Raw genomic sequence first — 15,966 nt, forward strand, 5'->3', positions numbered from 1 at the left:
AACACAAAGGGACGCATGATAAAATGACTTACTATGTATTCCACATATGAATCGCTTACCTGTCATACTGTGTGCTAACTTTCATCTATGCTGTGATAATCCAAGTGTGCATCAACTGCTTATGCTTCACAACATACCTTGTGAAGCCTATCCTCCTAACTGCACTGTAGGGCATGTCACCAAAAGCTTCAGAATGGATTATTGACAGCGGATGCACTAATCATATGACTGGTGATCGAAGTCTTCTCATGGACTCAACCTTACGTCCATCCGAGAAGAGTCAAATCACATTTGCTGACACTGGTAAAGGCAAGGTATTGGGTCTAGGTAGAGTTGCAATCTCAAAGGATCAACACATGGATAAAGTGATGCTTGTTGAATCCCTTGGGTTCAACTTAATGTCTGTCTCGATGCTTTGTGACTTAAACATGATTGTGCTATTTGGAAAATATCGTTGCCTTGTACTGATGGAATCTGACAAATCTCTAGTCTTTGAAGGATATAGGAAATATGATCTATACATGGTAGATTTCTCAGCAGGTCCACAGCTTGCCGTATGTCTTCTCACAAAAGCTTCAGAGTGCTGGCTCTGGCATCGAAGGCTAGGACATGCTGGCATGAAGAACTTACACTCACTTGTCAAGAAGAAGCATGTCATTGGCATCGAAGATGTCAAGTTCAAGAAGGATCATCTGTGTGGTGCCTGTGAAGCTGGAAAGATGACAAGGGCAAAGCACCCCTCGAAGACAATCATGGCAACATCTCAACCCTTCGAGCTGTTACACATGGACTTATTTGGACCTACTCACTACTCCACCCTCACAACAACTGCCTGTCTCTATGGCTTCGTCATTGTTGATGACTACTCAAGATACACATGGGTTCATATAATTGTTTACAAGACTGAAATGCAAGATGTCTTCAGGCGCTTCGCAAATCGAGCAATGAACAATTATGGCGTCAAGATCAAGCATATCAGAAGTGATAACGGCATTGAATTCAAGAACACCGGCCTTGATCTGTATCTGGATACAATGGGAATCACTCCTGAGTTCTCTGCCCCATACACACCTCAACAAAATGGCATTGTTGAGCGCAAGAATAGAACCCTCATTGAGATGGCTCGAACAATGCTCGACGAGTACAAGACACCAAGAAAGTTCTGGCCTGAAGCTATTGATACTGCATGCCACATCATCAACCGTGTGTACATTCACAAGCTTCTAGGCAAAACATCCTATGAGCTCCTTACTGGCAAGAAGCCAAATGTCAGCTACTTCAGAGTCTTTGGTGCTAGGTGCTGGATCAAGGATCCCCATCACAAGTCAAAATTTGAACCCAAAGCTCATGAAGGCTTCATGCTTGGCTATGGAAAGGATTCGCACTCCTACAGAGTATTCAACCTCTTCCACTACAAAATCGTTGAAATAGTGAATGTGTGATTTGATGAAACCAATGGTTCACAAAGAGAAATTATGCCAAGTACACTAGATGAAGCTCCTTCAAGCGAATCTATAAAGCTGACGGGAACTGGTGAAATCATGCCTTCTGAAGCACAGCCTGAAGAGGAACTTATCATCTCTGCACCAAATCAACCTGAAGACACTGCTCAGACCGAAGACAATCCTCCCAATGATGACAATGATCAGCCAAAGCAAAATCTTCGTCCTGTTCATCCTCGTGTTGCAAATGAAGTACAAATCGAGAAGATAATTGACAGCATAAACGCGCCTGGTCCGCTTACTCGCTCAAGAGCAACACAGTTAGCAAACTTCTGTGGGCACTTTTCATTTGTGTCAATATCAAAACCCAAGAAAGTTGTTGAAGCTTTTATGGAACCCGAATGGATTCAAGCCATGCAAGAAGAACTTCAACAGTTCAAGCTGAATAATGTTTGGGAACTTGTCAAGCGACCTGATCCTCGTATGCATAACATTATTGGAACAAAATGGATATATCGAAACAAGCAAGATGAGCATGGTCAAGTCATCAGAAACAAAGCACGTCTTGTGGCACAAGGATATACTCAAGTTGAAGGAATTGATTTCGATGAAACATTTGCCCCTGTGGCTAGACTTGAAGCTATTCGCATACTGCTAGCCTACGCTAATCATCACAACATATTGCTATATCAAATGGATGTAAAGAGTGCATTTCTCAATGGGAAGATTGAAGAAGAAGTATATGTTGCTCAACCACCTGGCTTTGAAGATCCAAAACATCCTGATATGGTGTACAAGCTAAACAAAGCACTGTATGGCCTCAAACAAGCTCCTCGCGCATGGTACGATACAATCAAAGACTTCCTGAAGAGCAAAGGCTTCAAACCAGGATCCCTCGATCCCACACTCTTCACGAAGACATATGATGGCGAACTGTTTGTGTGCCAAATATATGTGGATGACATTATCTTCGGTTGCACCAACCAGAAGTATAGTGATGAGTTTGGATACATGATGCAAGAGCAATATCAGATGTCCATGATGGGAGAACTGAAGTTCTTCCTTGGTCTTCAAATTCGTCAGCAACGAAATGGCATCTTCATATCTCAAGAAAAGTACCTCAAAGATTGTCTGAAGAAGTTTGGAATGGAAGACTACAAAGGTTATACGACGCCAATGCCAGCCAAACACCACCTTGGTCCCGACGACAATGGTAAAGAGTTCAATCAAAAGGTATACCACTCGATGATTGGTTCTTTACTTTATCTATGTGCATCTAGGCCAGATATTATGCTTAGTGTTTGCATGTGTGCTCGATTCCAAGCGGCACCAAAGGAATCGCATCACTTAGCTGTGAAGCGAATTCTTCGATATTTGGCTTACACCCCAACACTCGGATTATGGTATCCAAAGGGCTCAAGGTTTGACCTAGTTGGATTCTCGGATGCTGATTATGCTGGTGACAAGGTGGATCGCAAGTCTACATCAGGCACATGTCATTTTCTTGGTCGATCACTTGTCTGTTGGTCTTCAAAGAAGTAGAACTGTGTATCACTCTCAACTGCTGAATCTGAATACATTGCTGCTGGATCCTGTTGTGCTCAGCTTCTATGGATGAAGCAAACTCTCAAGGATTATGGCATCAACCTGAAACAAGTACCTCTCTTCTGCGACAACGAAAGTGCCATCAAGATAGCCAACAATCCAGTCCAGCACTCGAAGACAAAGCACATTGAAATACGTCATCACTTTCTCAGAGCTCATGTTATGAAGAAAGATATAGATATCATGCACGTCAACTCTGAAGAGCAACTGGCAGATATCTTCACAAAGCCCTTGGATGAGAGAAGGTTTTGCAAGTTACGGTGTGAGCTAAATATCTTGGAATCCTCGAATGTCCTGTGATCAGGCACACATCCTAACACTTGTGCATGTTGATGACTTAGATGTGCAACACACAAAGTAATGTATATCTTCAATCAATGAAGATTTACACTCTGAGTGTGAATACATTAACATGGAATTTGACTTCGGAGCGCCACGATAATTGTGCGCCGTGTCTGGGTCTAATACTTCCTATATGGTGGGTAACGCCACCACCAACTTTCTCTGTTTGAAGTGTTTCACTCATGGCGTTATATTGCAATAACTTCGCATTTGGTTTGTCTTCAGTTTCAATTTATCTTCGTGATCTTCTACACTATGATGATTTGATTGTTTTCTGATATATATATGTACTAGTGTTCTGTCCTCTACAGCATTCACTTATAGTTATGTCTTCAAGATTGGATCTTTTGAACTAAGTGAATGTGATCGGACCCTAACCTCTCTATGCTTCCTATCTCAAACTCTATCTGTCCAAATCATATGCATTCTATTGAAACTGTCGAATGTCTTCTCTGCGTCCTAGTCAGCAGAAGGCAAAGAGACAAACATTAAATCTGTTTTAAATGACTTATCTTTATTGTTGAAATTCGGAGAAGCCGGAACAACTCTCCGACATGCCTGGCGGGCGTGGGAATGTGGGACAATTCTAAGTATGTTGCATGCTTGCCACGTACCCCTCAGATGTGAACCGTCAGGGGCACCAGCGTAATTGCGCTGTGTCTCTCACCTACTTATAAATACTTGTCCCCTGCAGTACAAAAATCCTTCTTCCACCTCTCCACCTCCGTCAAAACCCTAGCGCCACCGCTAGCTCGCGACGACACCGGCGACGAAGCGCTTAGCTGTCGCGACTTCTCCGACGCCGTCCTCACGCCAGCCGCGGACATCGTCCTCTCCGCCGTCGCTGTAGGTGTCCTCCGTCACCAAGTTAGGGCACGGTGGGCTGAATTGCTCAGTCTCCTATTCTTCCCATCTAGCAGTTCTTTGTGCGGTAATTATAACTCTATTTTTACCACCTTTTTGATCTTCAAGATTCATCCTGTTTAGCAAAAGTAGTGTCTGCATCTCATACTGCCGAGTCAATTCACTTAGATTTCCTGTCTAGCTTGATTCCTCACTTGTACTCATTCACGGATTGGTACAAATCTGGAACCGACTCACCTATATAAGTGAATGTCTTCGCATCATGAGGTCAATATCTTCAAACTGATTTATCTTCAAAATCTTCTGAGAATGCATATGACCTCTTCCCCTTCCCTCGCATCTCTAATGCTGTCACAGGTACATGTCCGTGGGAGAATCCCTTGGTTCTCATAGTCTGCATTTGTTTGCAGAATACTTATAGCATCATATCAATTCTCCTGAAGCCAGTTCCTGGTTGACCAGCAAGCGTAAATATCTGAAGCCTTTGAACATATTGAAGCCATTCAGCTTGAAGTTCATGGCTGCAGAAAAATCAGCAAGGAAGGGTGGCAGACAGCGTCATGGGGGAACATCAAGGGATCTGCCTGATGATCTGGAAGAAATGTATAAAACAGATCCTGAAGAAGATTACAATCAGCGCAAGACTCGAATCCAATGGATTCGACGCTATTGGGCTGAACAGTGGTACAAGTACAAGTTCGTCACCTAGGAGTACGAGGAGAAAAATGCTATCAAGAGCCCTTGGGGTGATATTCTCTATCGAGGCCTTCCCCCCAAGAACAAAGCTGAAGCCATTGTGCAAGAATTCTATCCTTGCATGGTCCGTGGACCACAGCCTGAAGAAGCCGACCCATCATCATTGCTCTGGTGTCGTGACGACAATATCTTCAAGCGCAACTTCCAGTTTGCTAAGGCCTCAGCAAAGGAAAACAAGAAATCACGGGGATTAGACTTCAATCCTGGTCCCTCTACTCCCCGTGATGATGGCACATGTGAAGCTGAAGAAAACAGAATTGACCCCTTTGCAAACCTTGATGGCCTCATGTCCTACATCTTGGTACAAGGTGCCAAAGGATCATTCTGACAATGAGGCTAATTCTAATGAAGCCCCAGCTCCTCCTCCAAGGCCGTAGAAGCCAAAGAAAATTAAGGCTTCATCATCAGCTGCACCTCCAAAAGCTTCTAGTGTGAAGCCACTGGCCACTGCACCTCCTGAAGCCAGTGTGCAGTCTGAAGATCAATCCCGCATCTCCAAGAAGACGGAGAAGAAAAAGCAACTTGTCAGGCATACTGATCAAGCCTTGACTCCTGCCGCCATTCTGTGTGAAGAACCCATTGATCTATCAAGTGATGAAGATCTTGCTGATGATGCCCTGGAGCAACTGATAAAGAGCAAGGAAGAAGCAAAAATCTTCAACAACTTGCCTCTCTTTGATGTGGCCATCATCCACAATTTCATTGATGAGTGGTTCGACACCCCCAATGTCAGCTTTGAAGATTTACAGCTTCCCATTGGCCTCAGTGTTGCCTTTAATGGTGCCATTGCTACTGAGCTGGCTCTCGCTCAGCGAATCGTTGAGCTCAAGAACAAGATTGATTATGAGAAGGCTCAATTCAAGAAGCATGTGGCCAAGCTAAGTGTTCAAGATGTCCGAAACTTCAAAGTCATGCTGCATGAGCTTAAAGAAGCTTTTCTGAAGAAGCGCCAAGAAGCTCAAGGCTCTCGTGAGCGCATGAAGCGTTTGGCTGATAAGTGTGTGCTTGCCTACAATGAGGCTGAGAAGCGCAAGTCACTTGGCCGTCCTGGCATTGACCCCAGGATGGCTGTAAAGAAAAAGAAGAAGCTTTCTGCTGACCAGCTTGCACCTTCAAGCCAAGAAGCCCCATGCATTATCTTCCCGAGCAACATGACTGGCTCGAAGCCAAAGGTCACAACAACCGCTTCAGAACAGAAGAAGACGAGGGCTGCCGAGGTGAAGCCAGAAAGGGGAAGAACACCGAAGCCTCTGATGCCGCTCCCTCCAAGAAGAAGCGCAAGACCAAGAAGAGTCGGGTTGCTCCCACAGAGCCCCTTGTTGTTGAACCCATCTTAGTGGTTCGTCCTGCATCTGCATCCCAAGAACTTCGCATGACTGTTCATGAGCCTGCTTCCATAGAGGCTCCTGAAGCTGAAGATATACCAGCAGTTGAACCCACCGCTGCTGAAGACATTGGTCATCATGACAATGTTGAAGATGATGAAGTTCTTCCTCAGATCGAATATAATGTGGTATCATCACCGGTTCGTACGAACCGCGAAAACATCAGCATTGGTCGTCCTCTGACGCCAATTGCTCAGGATGCATCGTGGGCTGATCACCCACAGCAACAAGACTCCCCCAGTACTCCCCAACATCAACAAACCACACCATCCGATCAAGTTGAAGAGGATGAGGACCTGCCCACTCCATCTCCAAAGGCGTTGCCTGTACTACAAAGGCTTCGCAAAGGACCAAGGCCTCAAGTCCCTCTTCCGAGCGTTCCAGAAGGAGAAGTGCACCGTCAACCTGTTGCACGTCAAGTGTTCTTTGAAGCCAATCCAACTATGAATGTCTCTGTGTCAGAAGCACAAGCTGCTGAAGACAATCCAGCTGCATCAGCCGATGAGGAACGTCAAGAAGAACGTGTCCAAACTCCCCCCATGCCTAAAGAAACAGTTCATGAAGTGAACGTGTCTGTGCCTGACCCTCCAACTCCTCAAGTGGAGGTTGAAACTCCTGAAGCTGCCACAACCAACGCAAGTGAAGCCAATGACGAGCTTGAACCAACCAGTGTGCCTGAAGCTAATGAGGCCACTGCACCTGAAGCTAATGAAGCAACTGCTCCTGAAGCACCTGTTGTGCAGCCTAAAGCCTCAGCTGCTGCCGCTGCTCCTGTTTCGCCCCCAAGGCCCTATACAATCGAGCAAGCATACAAACATGGCGAGCTAATCACAGTAAGATGGCCCGTTCTGGTCCCTCCGCCTATTGTCTCTGGTCCTCAATTTGACTATCACATAGAGCATATGCCTCAGGTCCAGAAGCCCAAGCCAAGACTACCAAGGTTTCCTGGTACTGCCACCACTGTCGGGTCTTTCAATGCAAATGGCTTCAAGAGCCACAACACATTCTTTGACAGCTCGAAGAACCCCTACACGAAGCCAAGAATATCATCAGATCGGTTCTGGAGTCATCTGCAGCGAAGCTATTACTCCTGTGTTCTGTATGATCAAGGGTGCATTTTCCCTCATATGCGCCTCGACACTGAAGCCATTACTGGACTGCCCTGCTTAGAAGAAGCACTTGACTTCTTTCGTGATGCTGGGCTGCTTAGTTTTGTCACAGACAAAGAACACTGGAATGAAGAGCTATTGCTTCAATTCTATGCTACTCTGCACATTCGCGGCTACAACAGAGATATCAAGACATGGATTCTAGAGTGGTGACAGGAAATGTTCATCATGAAGCCAAAGCTCTCGACATCATTGAGCTTACAGGCCTATCCACTCCAGGAGAACTCTATGAACCTGGTTGTCAAAATCACCGCAATGCTTTGGAAAGCATCTTCCATAAGCCTGAACCCAATATGAGTCAGATGCTGAGCATGATGAAGCCTTTGCCACGTGATGCTGAATATCCAACAGAGTTCTTTGTTGAAGACCTTGAGTATCTGCCACGCACCATATATCACATCATTAGGCGGACTCTATAGCCTATCAAAGGACATTCATCAGCGGCAAAGCTTGAAGGAGCTATGAAGACTTTGGTCTTCTACATTCTCAATGGCATCAACTTCAATGCGCAAGACTTCTTCATCAGGCAACTTGCTGCTTCCGGCTCTGACCTATTTGGTCTGAAGTTTTATGCTCCATGGGTCATGTGCCTCATCAAGCGACACTCATCTGTCAACTATCAACCATCTGCTCGCAATCATGTGATTTTTCTACCAGAGGTTGATATGTCAGTTGAAGCTATATACCCTGAACCTGCCAAGAAGCCTCTTTGTCTTCAGAATGCCGAGCACCAAAGCTTCACTCAACCCATTGAAGGTGTTCAAGCAGCAACACGAATCTATCCATTGGCTGGAAATACTCGTCTGCCTCATCGAGCACCTATTGAAGCCACTGAAAGCACCATTGCCCAAAGGCCTCGGAAGCGTTCTCGCATTCTCAATGACCGAGAACTTCTTGTGGCCCTTCATCAGAAACAGGATAAGCATCATTTCTGGCTCAAGAGACAGATGCAAAGCCTCTTGGTGGATGTCAATCGCATTCGCAACCTTGCCACCAAGAATGCCTTTGTTGCTCATGAAACTTGCCGGCGATCATGGAAGAGCTTGACCCTGCTTAGTGCTGAAGCAGATCTTCAAGATGATGGCTTCAATGAATGATTCCAGTTTGAGTCCACTCCTCCACGGACTGCTGTCCTATGTCGTACTCCATCTCTTGAAGATTCTGAATATTCTTCCTTCGCGGCAACTGTCAATCCAGAGTGACCGATGACGAAGATGATGCTACTTCACCACCTCCTACTTCTGCATGCATCAACGCTACACCAAGTTCATCTGCACCGCCAAACGACAACGATAACCCTGCTGCTTCAACTACTCCTCATGAGGACGAGTAGATGCTCTATGTCTTCAAACCTTTTTGGTCATTACTGACAAAAGGGGGAGAAGCATATGAGTTTGATAGTCTTCAAGCGGCTTCATATGGGCGGTTGCATTATATTTTTGCCTCGTGCTTACAACTCTTGCTTTTTAAAAACATTTGGTTCTTTGAGTTGTAACACCTAAACTTGATGGTCGTCTGCTACTTGTTTGCTTTACTGTGATACGATGATAAATTCCGCATGTGCGATGATAACTTCCGCACTTAGATCATCCTGCAGACGTCCATTTTTCATTATGCATGTCATCCTATAAGCTATATCATTTCATGCATGATGAATTATCTTCATAAGTTGAAGTGGATCTCCACAAGTACAACCTGCCATGTGCATTTGCATTCCAAAAGCAAAATTACTTATATGCACATCTTCAGGGGGAGCCCTTGCTACTTATGAAGACAATTCCTATCCTTTACAATTTCACATACTTTATCCCCGTTGGAAACTTCAACCAGTTTGTCATCAATCACCAAAAAGGGGGAGATTGTAAGTGCATCTAGTGCCACCCCTAGTTGGTTTTGGAGTATTGACGACAAAGTTGGTTGAGGGACTAATGCGTTTGTGAGAATTGCAGGATAACACAGGTGGTGTCCCTCATTGATTTGGTTTACCTACCGGAGATGACCCCTAAAAATGTATGAAGACATTGAAGACAATGATGGTATGAGAAGATATTCATCTTGAAGACTGTGACATGAGAAGACATTGCATGAAGACTATGGAGCGCGAAGACTGTGTGGTTTCGTTGTTTCCTTTTCTTCTTTGTTGAATCATAGGAACCACCGTACTGTTAAGTGGGGTCCAAGTGAACTAAGTCAGAGTGACTGAAGTGATGCTCAACCCAAATCCTATGTCTTCGAGCGAAGACAATGAGAGCAAATCTTATCCAGAGTTGGATGAGTCAGCTTTGCTTGTAGCCCAAGTAAAGTTGCCGCGTGTGTTTGAAATCTGACCATTGGAACACGTGTCAGTTCCTTAGTGACCCAGGGTCATTTTGGACAAATCAGGTCGGGTTGCCTTGTGGCTATAAATAGCCCACCCCCTACACCATAAATTGGTGGCTGCTCAGAGTTAGTTTACGGCTTTTGTCGCTTTAAGAGCAACCCACCTCGAAGCCTTTGAGAGAGAAATCCTTGCGAGGACAAAGCCCAAACACCCAGAGCCAAAGAGTATTAGGCATCACTGAAGTCTTTCTGTCTGTGTGACCTGAAGACTTATTACACTTGAGGACTGTGTATCCTCCAGCCGGTTAGGCGTCGCGTTCTGAGCATCCAAGAGTCATTGTGGATTGTCGGCTGAACGAAGTCTGTGAAGGTTTGGAAGTCTACCTTGAAGACTTACCAGAGTGATTGGGCGAGGACTAAGTGTCCTTAGCTCAAGGGGAATAAGGTGAAGACACGGTCGTCTGAGTTGAATCTCAGCCTCCCTAACCAGACGTACAGTTGTCACAGCAACTGGAACTGGTCCAACAAATCCTGTGTCTTCAACAAGTGACTGGTTCTATCCTCTCCCTCCCTTTACTTTGAGTTTGTCTTCGTGAAGTCATTGCCTATTTGTCATACCTGTTTGACTTCATTGCTTGACTACTATCGTTGGTTGGCTTCATACACTAGTAGAAAAGGGGTCAAACGTGAAGCACATTAGTGCCGGTTTGTATTTGAGCCGGCACAAATGTATACATTAGTGCCAGTTCCAATGGCTAGCCGGGCCGCTCTCATTAGTACCAGTTCTTGGCTAACCATTAGCACCGGTTCGTGCCACGAACCAGTACTAATGAGAGTGGTGGCAGGATGTTGTCAGTCTGGGCCCCCTCCAGCACCTTTAGTACCGGTTCTTGGCACGAACCGGTACTAAAGGTCATCCTATATAAACCCTTCGTCCACCCGAGCTTGCTCTGTTCTTCCCCTTTCCCCTCTCCTCTCTGTTCTTCCCCTCTTCCTCTCGAGCTCATCACACATTTTGCCCAAAATTTGTCAAGATTTGAAGGCCCCCATCCATTCAAATGATCACAAAGGTTAGCAACTTTGTCCTTTCATCTCTCATTGCTAGATTAGCTCTTGCAATGCTTTATATAGTTATTAATTTGTGAGTTTAGTAATTTGGGAGGAAATATATATATGTGCTAGTATTTGATTTATATGTAATTTGAGGTTAAAATAACACTTAGTTTGCATATGTAGGTGTGGTTTACTTAGTGCCTTCTAAATCTCCGTCGTAACCACCGTCGATCACCCGCACCGTCCCGTCGCCGGCACCACCTTGTGGTGAGCCTCTTGTTCATAAAATTTTATATAAAAAATTGATGTTTGTGTGATTTGGATATATAGTTACTCGTATAATAATTATCTTACCCGTACGTTCTTTGTTATACATAGTGCCATGGTTTTGATATCCGTCCCCGTCGGCCCTCGTCCTTGTTATGATTCGGATGTGGTATATTCTCTTTTAAAACTATTTGTTGCATTTCGTGTTTATGACAAATTATGCCCATCAAGTTGACATAGATATTTTTATCTAGGAGGTATGTGAACCGGAAATTCCAACCGTCCCTATTGTCGAGAGGTTAAATTTAGTTGAAAGAGAAAACGAATACTTGAAAGAAAAATTGAAAAGAATTGAGGGGGAGAAGATGGAATTGGAGTTGCATGTTGCTGATGTCGTCGATGATCACAAGATCAAGAAGGAGAAAACGCGCTTGAAGATTAGAAAGATTAGAAAATATGCCATCGATAGTGAGGCTTGGTACATTATGCTGTTGGATCAATTGTTACCTTAGTTGCGATCTTGATCGCATTTGTTGTTGCATTTAAATGCTTTAGCTAGAGAGTTATTTGTTTGTTGCATTTAAGTGTTGTATGAACTTTATGTATGAACTTGTATTAATTTGTTCTATTCGGTGTTGTGTAATGAAGATGAGCCGGCAATGGATGTACGATGACTGATGCTCTCCCCAGTTCGTTGAGGGCGTGCATACTTTTCTGCTTGCGGCTGAGGCAAACAAGCGGGCGGATGGTTTTATGCCTTGTCCATGTGCTGGCTGTAAGAATGGTCGCAATTACTCTACGTCAAGAACCATTCACGTCCACCTGTTTGAGTCCGGTTTCATGCCCCACTATAATGTTTGGACCAAGCACGGAGAAAGAGGGGTTATGATGGAAGACAATCAAGAAGAAGAGGACGACGACAGCTATCCTGGCCATGGGTTCCCTGAATACGATGATACAACAATGGGGGAAGAAGCTGAGCCGGTAATGCGGGAAGAAGCTGAGCCGGCAATGCGGGAAGAAGCTGAAGAAGGGGCATCAGATGAGCCCGTTGATGATCTAGGTCGGGCCATTGCCGATGCAAAGAGAAACTGCGCAAGTGATTTGGAGAAGAAGAAGTTGCAGCGCATGTTAGAGGATCACAAAAAATTGTTGTACCCGAATTGCATAGGTGACAAGAAAAAGCTGGGCACCACACTGGAATTGCTGCAATGGAAGGCAGAGAATGGTGTATCTGACAAGGGATTTGGAAAGTTGCTGGTAATGATAAAGGATATGCTTCCAAAGGATAACGAATTGCCCGAGAGTACGTACGAAGCAAAGAAGGCTGTCTGCCCTCTAGGGTTAGAGGTGCAGAAGATACATGCATGCCCTAATGATTGCATCCTCTACCGCGGTGAGTACGAGGATTTGAACGCTTGCCCGGTATGTGGTGCATTGCGCTATAAGATCAGCCGCGATGAGCATGGTGATGTCGAGGGCGAGTGCCCCAGGAAGAAGATTCCTGCCAAGGTGATGTGGTATTCTCCTATAATACCACGGTTGAAACGTTTGTTCCAAAACAAAGAGCATGCCAAGGCGATGCGATGGCACAGAGAAGACCGTAAGAAAGACGGAAAGTTGAGAGTACCCGCTGATGGGTCGCAGTGGAGAAAAATCGAAAGAAAGTACGGGAAGGAGTTTGCAGATGACGCAAGGAGCGTATGGTTTGGTCTAAGCGCAGATGGCATTAATCCTTTTGGGGAGCAGAGCAGCAACCATAGCACCTGGCCTGTGACTCTATGTTTGTATAACCTTCCTCCTTGGTTGTGCATGAAGCGGAAGTTCATTATGATGCCAGTGCTCATCCAAGGCCCTAAACAACCCGGCAACGACATTGATGTGTACCTAAGGCCATTAGTTGAAGAACTCTTACAACTGTGGAATGGAACAGGTGTACGTGCATGGGATGAGCACAAACAGGAAGAATTTGACCTAAAGGCATTGCTGTTCGTGACCATCAATGATTGGCCTGCTCTCAGTAACCTTTTAGGACAGACAAACAAGGGATACCACAGATGCACGCACTCTTTGGATGATACCAACAGTATATATTTGAATAGTTGTAAGAAGAATGTGTACCTGGGACATCGTCGATTTCTTCCGAGTAGGCATCCCGTAAGAAAGAAAGGCAAGCATTTCAAAGGTGAGGCGGATCACCGGACGAATCCTCGCCACCGTATTGGTGCTGATGTACATGATATGGTCAAGGATTTGAAGGTGATATTTGGAAAGGGTCCTGGCGGATAACCTGCTCCAAAGGACACTGACGGACGCGCACCCATGTGGAAGAAGAAATCTATATTTTGGGACCTGCCATATTGGAAAGACCTAGAGGTCCGCTCCGCAATCGACGTGATGCACGTGACGAAGAATCTTTGCGTGACCCTGCTTGGCTTCTTGGGCGTGTATGGGAAGACAAAAGATACACCTGAGGCACAGGAGGACCAACAACGTATGCACGGAGAAGACGGCATACATCAGGGTCATGCAAGCTACGCTCTTACCAAAGAAGAGAAGGAAATCTTCTTTGAATGCCTGCTCAGTATTAAGGTACCGTCTGGCTTCTCATCGAATATAAAGGGAATAATAAACATGGCAGAGAAAAAGTTCCAGAACCTAAAGTCTCATGACTGCCACGTGATTATGACACAACTACTTCTGGTTGCATTGAGGGGGCTTCTACCGGAAAACGTTCGATTAGCCATTGTGAAGCTATGTGCATTTTTCAATGCAATCTCTCAGAAGGTAATCGATCCAGAAATCATACCAAGGTTACAGAATGATTTGGTGCAATGTCTTGTCAGTTTTGAGTTGGTGTTCCCACCATCCTTCTTCAACATCATGACACACGTCCTAGTTCACCTGTGCGAAGAGATTAACATTTTGGGTCCTGTATTTCTACACAATATGTTCCCCTTTGAGAGGTTCATGGGAGTCTTAAAGAAATATGTTCATAACTGTGCTAGGCCAGAAGGAAGCATCTCCAAGGGCCATCAAAATGAGGAGGTCATTGAGTTTTGTATTGACTTTATTCCTGACCTTAAGCCGATTGGTGTTCCTGAATCGCGGCATAAGGGCAGACTGGATGGAAAAGGCACGCTAGGAGGGGAACAAATAATATGTATGGACGGACATTCTCTCACTGAAGCACACTACACAGTTCTACAGAATTCCGCCTTGGTGGCTCCGTATATGGATGAACACAAGAATTTGCTACGCTCCAAACACCTGGAGCGGTCTGATGACTGGATTACACATGAACAAACCAGGAGTTTCGCCAGCTGGTTGCAGACACGTACCATGCATGACACCTCTATTAAAGATGACCTGTACTTGCTGTCCCAGTTACCATCTTCGAATATAATGACTTTCAAAGGGTACGAGATAAATGGTAATGCATTTTACACGATCGCCCAAGATAAGAAGAGCACCAACCAAAACAGTGGTGTCCACTTTGATGCAGAAACCAAGACGGGAAAGGAAACATATTATGGTTATATACAGGACATATGGGAACTTGACTATCGACGTGGTTTAAAGGTCCCTTTGTTTCGGTGCAAATGGGTCAATATGACACAAGGTGGGGTAACGGAAGACCCGCAGTACGGAATGACAACAGTGGATCTCAACAATCTTGCGTATGCAACAAACCATTCGTCCTAGCCAATGATGTGGCACAAGTTTTCTATGTGAAGGACATGTCTACCAAGCCAAGAAAAAGAAAAGATAAGGAAGCGAATGTTTCGACGAGGGCAAGTCTGAAGGGAGCCGACGATGCGATACTTGTTGCAATAGAAGAGGCACGATCGGGGGTGTTCCAGCCCAACAGAGAGAACGACGAGCTTACGCGTGCCCTGGGAAATCCTGAACACCCGGGAAGAACACGAGGCAAGGGCGCTATTCCGTGGTATGAGGGGTTCTCAGACTGGAACACCGACTACAGAACCCGTGCAAGAAAGAATATTGTGGAGGAGAAGAAGAGGAAGATGGAGGAGGAGCAGAGGAAGCGGGACTATGAACGCCTTCAAGGCCTAGAAGCAAGTCAAGCGGAATTGGTAGTCAAATTCCAGCGGCAGCAGGAGCAGATCGACTCACTTACCCAGCAAAGGGGGTCTCAGCAGCTGCAGCAGCTAGCGAATGATCCAGCATTGGATAGCACCGCCCCATCCATGCCGAGAAGCAGCATGGGTTCCGCCCCGGACGACGCAATGTTGGGTAGATACCCCGTGGATGACATCACGGAGAACACTAGCTGCGAGCTACACGTCAAAATGAAGAACATATCCATGAAGGTGGCGGACGCCATTGCTTTTACAAATCCCCCCGAGGCAACCTTCCATTGCAACCCGATTCCAGCGGGCTATGCTCGTGTCTTGGTTGATGAGGTGGTGGACCCATATTCGGAGCTAGAGCTTGACTATCCTGGAGGTGACGACGAGCGCTTTCTCGGAGACGCCAAACATCGTATCATCCTATGGAAAAAGGATTGCATCATCATTCGAAGGCCACCGACACCGTGTCAGCCGACTCCTCGTCGAAGTCCGCCACCAAGTCAGCAGTCTCCCGCTCCTGCAAGTCCACCAAGTCCGGCAAAGTGTCAGGCCACTCCTCCTCCAAGTCCGGCAAAGTGTCAGGCCACTCCTCCTCCTCCAAGTCCGCCACAACGTCAGACATCCACTCCTCCTCCAAGTCCGGCACAACCTCAGGCCACTCCTCCTCCAA

This window comes from Triticum aestivum, chromosome 4B, assembly GCF_018294505.1.
Source record: "Triticum aestivum cultivar Chinese Spring chromosome 4B, IWGSC CS RefSeq v2.1, whole genome shotgun sequence".
Lineage (NCBI taxonomy): Eukaryota > Viridiplantae > Streptophyta > Magnoliopsida > Poales > Poaceae > Triticum > Triticum aestivum.